The following is a 7,960-nucleotide window of genomic DNA, read 5'->3' as shown; positions in this document are numbered from 1 at the left end:
TAATTAGCCTTCCTTATCCCTGGTAATATTCTTAGCTCCTAAAACTACTTTCTTTTGATTCATATATCTTTGTCTATACTTTTACTTTTAACATGCTTGTGTCTTTATGTTTAAAGTAGATTTCTTGAAAACAGAATTAATTTGGATCAACTTTACAGTATCTCTGCCCTTCAAATGGGGTGTTCAGGCCATTGACAAGATGGTTAGGTCTACGTTCTGTGTTGTTTTTTTTAAAAAAAATTGTTTCATCTGCTGTTTCCTTTTCCCTCTTTTCCTGCCTTCTTTTGAATTAATTTCACATTTATTAATGGTTAATAGTTGGGTTGATAACTTCAAGGTCAGCAGTTCGAAACTATCAGCCATTCTGCAGGAGAAAGATGAGGCTTTCTGCTCCCGTAAAGATTTACAGCATCAGAAACCCTGTACAGGGTAGCTATGAGTTGGAACCAACTCCACAGCACCCCACTACCATACTAGAATAGCTAGCAATAACCTAACTATAAATGGAAATGACTGAGAATCATATAAATATACTCCCACTAAACCCAAATTGCAATCCTGGTTTGGCACTATGGGTTAATGTGCCAGACTGCAAAGCCCTTCGAACTGCAAGGTCAGCGGTTCAAGCTCACCGGCCACTCCTCGGAAATCCTATACAGGGTCGCTATGGGTTGGAACCGACTTGGCGGCACTTAACAACAACAACAAAAACAAACCCAAATTAAAACTCCTGGTGTGGTGCAGTAGGATTAGCACAGCACAAGGTCAGCAATTCAAACCCACCAGCTGCTCCTCAGAAACTCTACATAGGATCACTATAAGTCAGAAATGACTCCACGGCACTTAACAACAACAAAGCCACACTAAATGTTGTTGTTGCTGTTAAGTACCATGGAGTCAGTTCTGACTCATAGTGACCCTGTACAGGGTTTCCGAGGCTATAAATCTTTACGGGAGCAGAAAGCCTCATCTTTCTCCGGCGGAGCAGCTGGTAATTTCGAATTTCCAACCTTGAGGTTAGCAGCCCGATTCATAACCACTACACTAGCAGAGCTGTAGCACCAACTTAATTAACTTTCTTTTAACCATATCACAAAATCCCACAGCTATGCAACACCACCCAATACAATTGAAAGTATTATAAAAGGAAAGTCAACATGGAAAGAGACAACAGTATCAACTGATTGTGGTAAAAATAGCTTACTTTTGCAAATTTTACAAAAATCACATGATAATGTAATTACATTACATTATAATAATCAGTTTGAGTATCTACTTCCCTGCACTAGATTGAGTGTAACCTTTCACAGCTTGAGGATCCATTTATCTTATCCTTAGCACCTGGCACTATATGCAGACCAAAGTATGTTCTCAATAAATGTTTGATGAATGGCTGTGTGAGCAACTAAGCACTAGAGTAGTGAAATGAGCCATCAACTGAGAGCCAAAGGACTTGGGTTTGAGTCCAGGTATGTCACTAATGAGCTAATGATCTTGAGCATGTCAATTTTCTTGATCTCCAGTTTCTTCATTTGTTTGTAAAAGCCCTTTCCAAAGCAGAATTGTATTTTAATTATCTGTACCTAATAAATATATGCACATGGTTTGAAAATTTAATAGTACTGAAAGATTTATAATGAAAAGTAATTGTATTCTGCCCTTCCTCTCCTAACTTCCAGTTCTGTTCCCAAGAGGCAACCACTTTCTAAGTCTTTCAGCTATATCTTCTAGTTATCTCTACTTTTCTAAATAACATACTACATAACAATGTCTTGCTTTGTTAATTTTAAACATCATCTATTTTAAACATTATCCTTCCCTGATAGGTGAAGAATTAACACTTGCCACTACTATAACTCTTCCCTCCCATAACCCCAACAGTATTCTAGCAATGTTTTTAGTTCATTTATGGTGCTGTGGGTTCATGTGCCAGACTGCAAAGCCATTTGAACTGCAAGGTCAGCGGTTCAGGCTCACCAGCTGCTCCTCGGAAACCCTATACAGGCTCGCTATGGGTCGGAATCAACTCAACGGCACTTAATAACAACAACAAAATGGTTACAATAGGAGTCCTAGTATGGTACTGTGGGTAATGCACTGGGCTGCAAAGTCAGTTTGAGCAGCAAGGTCGGCAGCTCAAACTCACTAGCCGCTCTTTGGAAACCCTACACAGGGTCACTAAGAGTTGAAATCGACTCAGCGGCACTTAACAACAACAACATGGTTACAATGGGTTCAGGCTTAGCAACGAGTGTGAGGTTGGCATGGGACCCAGCAGTGTTTCGTTCTGTTGTGCATAGGGTTGCTATGAGTTGGGGCTGACTCGATGGTGTCTAACAACAACAACATGGTTACGGAGGGCTCCTAAGGTGGCACTATGGGATAAGCACTAAACTTCGAACTTTGAACAACAAGGACAGCCATTCAAATCCACCAGCTTCTCCTGACACTTAACAGCAACAACATGGTTACAGAGGAGTCCTGACAATGTAACGTACTACACGTTGGGCTGCTAACCACGAGATCAGCAGTTCAAATCCACTAGCTGCTCTGCAGGAGAACGATGAGGCTTTCTGCTCCCATAAAGATTTACAACCTCAAAAACTCTATCTAAGGTCTTTAGGAGTCGGAACTGACAATGGCATGCAGCAGCAGTACGGTTAACTTTGTAAAGTTATATAAATACATATTCCCCGCCCCCCTTGTTTCATAATCCATAGACAATACTGTTTGATTCCCAGCTTTGTAAGATGAAAATATTAAGGTCTCAACTCTCCGTCTCCTTCCTTTCTACCTCTTAGTTTGCTTTGTCTGAACCTTTAAATTATCAAGGTTATTAACATTAAATAAATTCTGTCTGTGGACATAATTAACTCAGCAAAGTTCTGACTATAGACTGATTCTAATATACAGTGTTTGCATTATCAACAGTGCAATATTTATTTCAGAGACAAGTCAGGTGCTATCATTAAATTTAATTTCTTACAGAGCTATTTGATTTTCCTGGTATTTTAATAATTTTCTTGTACTGTTTTCCTTTATTTTATGCTCACTCATTAGATCTTAACAGGAACCTCTCTCTGAGCTCCTAACATACTTTCATAACAGCTAGTCTATCACATTCCCTTTTTCCCTTCTTCGTGTTGTTAAGTGCTGTTGAGTTGGTACCGACTCATAGCAACCCTGTTTCCGAGGAGCGGCTGGTGAGCTTGAACTGCCACCCATGTGGTTCAGACGACCTTGCGCATTAATCCAGAGTGCCATACCAATACTCCTTAGAGCCTTCTGTTCTCCTTCTCCCTTCGGGCCTGGTTGATTTCTAGGCTTACAGGTATGAAGATCATTAGCACTGTTCACAAATACCCTGACTCCACCTAGACATAAGGCAGGATTCAACGTTCCTGCCTGCTTTGAAGCAGACTTATCCATGTGATTTGGTTTGGCCAAGTGACATATTTCACGTCCAGTCAGAAGTTTTAAGAGTCAATGCTTGACTTACCCCTTCCGTTATCTACACCATATTTAGGGACAACATTCAATAAAGTGGCTGTGCTAACAGCCTTGATCCTACAAAGAGGACATGACCTTCACTGGCCCGTGATAGACATGTTGGCATGAGCAAGAAATAAATGTTTGCTGTAGTACACTACTGAGATTAGGGAGGTATTTGTTGTCTCTTCATAACCTAATCTTTTCCAGCTGACATGGAAATCTATACAGGTAATAAAGTGCTGCTCTAATAAAGCCTAAAATATGTGGCACTGGCTTAGTGGTCAGGCAGGGAAGTGCAGAGAAATACTAATTGGTAACAGCGGTGAAACATTTGGTAAAACTATGTCCTCGGGTAATTTGGAAGGCAAGATCATAGACCTAACAAACCTGTAGATAAATGAAAGAGGTTGGGAATGGAATATTATGAGTCTATATTGTTTGTTGTTGGTTGTATGCAGCAAGATGCTCCAAGAATGATATGATCTCAGAAAAGAATTGGCCAGTTTTCAAGCAAGAATAGAAAGAGTAGAGACTTTCCAGGACTTGCAGCATTATCAATCTCTATTTATAAAAGATGACACTAAGAGGATCTTTAAGTGAAAAGGGCTAAGTAATAGCAGAGGTACTGTCATCTCCCCTTGTTAAAACCTCTAAACAGTAAAGGTCCAGTTAAGGATATGACGTTCAGTAAACCTTTCAACTGGACAAAGTAACTAAGGAAAATGGAACTAAAATGTGGCTCTTCCACTGTCCAGCCAAGAAAACAGAAACCATACGAGGTGTTTCAAACAGAGATTTAATTTAGGGAATCTGTTACATAGGTATAGAAATCTGAAAGTACAAAAAGGGCTGCTGATGTAACCCAGATATTACTAACTGCTAGAAGCAGCTACCACTCCTAGGGTGGAGGTAATTGGCTATTAAGAATTGCCAAAAGCAGCCATTATCTCTCGGGCTGAGAAATGGAAAAGAAGAGAAGAGGTGTTGTGATCAGAAACCTAAGAGCTTGGAAGGGAGACTCCACATGGCTGTTACTGAGACCTCAGAGGGGTACCACATGACTGGCACACATACACGTGAGGCGGTACCAAACAGCTAGTGAGTGGACCTCTGCAAAACTGGTCTTCATACGACAAACAGACGTCACCAGCTGGTGTTATACTTCTGAGGAGGCGTGGTGTGGTTGGCACCAAGAGGGTCCAAAGAAGCTAGTCTGGAGTCACATAGCTGTCCTTTGCTGCTGGAAGGATGCTAATAGATGCTGAAAATAGGAAGTCCCTCCTCCCTTCATGCTAATGTTTCCCATTGGAACCTAAGAGGAAGCCACTTGCATGACCCCTGGTAAACAGTGAGTTACCAGGTTCCAGTCAGCACAGCCAGAATATAAATGGGTAATCTTGGGGTTCAAAACCATCAGAAAATAGCCAGCACACCCACCAAAAGCCTGCTGTTTTAGGTATCCACATTCAAATCAAAGAAGTAGGGAGGTGAGAAATGAAGGAGTAAAGTAAAACTCGAGTCCTGGTGTGATGCTATAGGATAAGCACTGGACTGCTAACTGCAAGATCAGTGGTTCAAACCTACTAAGCTGCTCCTTGGAACTCCTATACAGGGTCACTCTGAGCTGGAACTGACTTGACAGCACTTAACAACAATGAAGAGAATGTGTAGTAAAGAATTATTATTATTAGTTGACATTGGGTAGGCCTACAACACACAGTGACCCAATGCACAATAGGATCAGCCCATTGGGATCCATAGGACTTTCACTGGCTGATTTTTTAGAAGCAGATTGCCAGGAATTTCTACCTAGTGTGTCTTAGTCTGGAAATTCCACTGAAACAGATTTTATATCATAGCAAGCCTCTGCTGACAGACAGGTGGTACCTGCGCTTGATGTGGGTTGGCCAGGAATCAAACCTATATCTCCGCCACCAAAGGCAAGAATTCTGCTACTGAACCTCCACTGTTTTCTGAAAACAACTGTGAGTGTGGCTTATCAGTATATGGGGCCAATCAGAGAAAAAGCAGCTAAGAATCCAATAAAGTTTTCAAGAAAATTCTACTCTCAGAGGCAGCAATCATGAAGGGAGCCAGAGCTGAGTTCATGAAGGAACTGGTGAGCAAGCTGCTGTACCCACACTTCTGGAACAAGAAGGCCAAAGCTAGGGCAGACACCCTGCCACTCATGGCTGAGATGCTGAGGCTCTTCGTTGTCCAGGAGTCTGTGGGGTCCAGCAGGCCCAGGCTGAGGATCTGCCCCTTATGAAAGTGGACCAGCTGGAGAAGGTGCTCGCTCAGCTGTTCCTGGACTTCTGGAGAGCTCCCTGGTACTGGAAGCCACCTGTCCCAAGTTACCACCAGCTCCATGCACCCGGGATCAAGCTGTTCCTACCCCCTGCTAGCCCCCAGGTCCCAGTAAACAACACCCATCTCTGCCTTTCTGACATGGACTTAGGGAGAGGGTGCAGTCAGCAGATGTGCTGTGCTCAGGAGCGGGGGCCACAGGCCTGTGGTGTAGGACAAACATGTCCGGGGAAGCAGACCACTGATGTGCCACCACCTCTGACATCAGAGTTGTAACATTTCCCAAGCTTTAAATCTGTTCTCAAAAAAAAAAAAGAGAGAGAGAAAGAGAGTTCTACTTTCAACAGAACTAACAGCTTTAGGCTAAAAGACTCTTCAAGTATAAAACGTTCCTTGGGTCCCTTGGTATCAATGAGCAGAAAGTAGACGCTCCATTCCCAAACTTGGGTTTACTCCCCAACTTCCTTTTCAGATGTGGCCAAGGAGAATAAAGGGAAAGGGAGAAACTCCCACAGACAGAGCCCTGCAAGGGCCACAGAGAAAAAAGACAAGAATCTGGACCTACCCAAAGAACAGTTCAAATCTCCATGGAAAAACCTAAATGAAACCTGTCGCTGTTGAGTGCATTCCTATTCATAGTGAACTTATAGGACACAGTAGAACTGTCCCGTAGGGTTTCCAAGACTGTAAATCTTTATAGAAACAGATTGCCACAGCGCTCTCCAAGGAGCAGCTGGTGGAGTCGAGCCTCCAACCTTTCAATTAGTAGCCGAGCACTTAACAACTATGTCACCAGGGTTCTCTCCCCATGGAAGGGTACATTAGAAATGTCTCTCTAATGGGATTTCAGAATTACTAGGAACCACTATCTGCTGTTGGTCTTTCATTCTTTCCCTTTCTGAAAAAGAGTACTCATTGTAATTATGATGTTCCAAATCCACCATTACACAACGGTAGGTCAAAAAGTGTTGCTACCCAAAATGGGGAGGGGGCCTACAAAGGCACGATGGGACTGGCTTACAAGCTTTCAAGAGGGAGCCTAGTTTCAGAGGGTGCGGGGGAAGGTAGAATCTCCACTGAGTGATTTCCAATCTGTCTGGACAGGGTTGATGAAAGCAGATGGGGATAAGACTCCTAAAGTTCAATAGTGAATACTTGCTATCAGGACTGATTGTGAGTGTTGCAAGTATAAAGGTAGATGCTTTGTAACAAATGGAGGAGACTGGTTGATCTTGGAGTCCAGTAGCAGAGGACCCTGGGACCAACAAGGGAGAAGAGTGGAGTGCAGGCCCCTATCAAGAGAAACAGTGACACCAGAGATGGAGGCAAAGACGATGACAGGGAGAGATGGAGCAGCTGAGGACCCTGAACTCAGGGAAGGAGAGGGGCTGTGTGCTGACCATCAGGGGGCAGGCTTGCAGGGTATGCCCTTTGGTTGTTTAAATGGTTGTATATTCCTAAGTGCTTTGGTGCACATCAAAAAACACACACACACAGAGGAAATGGAAGCAAATGCTGTTGAATGATGATGCATGGAGGGGATTATAATCATTGCAATGATATGAAATACGATAGGATGAATATAAAACTGATGTTCTCCCATGAAAACTATAACCTTATTCACAATAAAAACTTTAAGAAAAACAAAAAGTGTTGCTATAAATCAACGAAACTTTTATTAATCAAAAATGTCGAAATGTAAAGCTCTTGTTTCTTGACATAACATCCATCTATACACATCTAGGTCTATGCACTTCTAAAGGTACTGCTTCCATCACTCTAACCCTTTCCTGAAGAATTTTATGCTCTTTGATTTACACTACATGAAAACGGCAGTGTTGACATCCTTGAGGGACTCAAGTCGTGTTCCTTTTCAATGTTCTTTAAGTTTGGGAACAAAAAATCAGAAAGGACAGAGCAGGGCTATAGGATGTTGTTGTTGTTGTTAGGAGCAATCGAGTCGGTAGCAACTCATAGCGACCTTATGCATAGCAGAACAAAACACAGCCCGATCCTGGTCAACCTCACTATGGTTGCCACACTTGAGTCCATCGATGCTGCCACTTGGCCAATCCATCTTGTTCGGGATCTTCCTTTTTGCCTCTGACCCTCCACCTTACCAAACATGATATCAATCTCCAGTGACTTGTCCCTCCTGACA

The 7,960-nt window shown here is 42.6% G+C and overlaps 1 pseudogene; it reads left to right on the top strand.

Annotated features, from left to right (window-relative positions):
• The first annotated feature begins 5,575 nt into the window (after positions 1 to 5,575).
• The window catches only part of LOC102836406, a 133,035-nt pseudogene continuing 130,650 nt past the window's right edge, over positions 5,576 to 7,960 (top strand).

The sequence above is a fragment of the Chrysochloris asiatica genome, unplaced genomic scaffold (genome assembly GCF_000296735.1).
Source record: "Chrysochloris asiatica unplaced genomic scaffold, ChrAsi1.0 scaffold00026, whole genome shotgun sequence".
Taxonomy (NCBI): Eukaryota; Metazoa; Chordata; class Mammalia; order Afrosoricida; family Chrysochloridae; genus Chrysochloris; species Chrysochloris asiatica.
The sequence above is the reverse complement of the archived record's forward strand: the minus strand, read 5'-3'. Positions and strand labels throughout refer to the sequence as shown.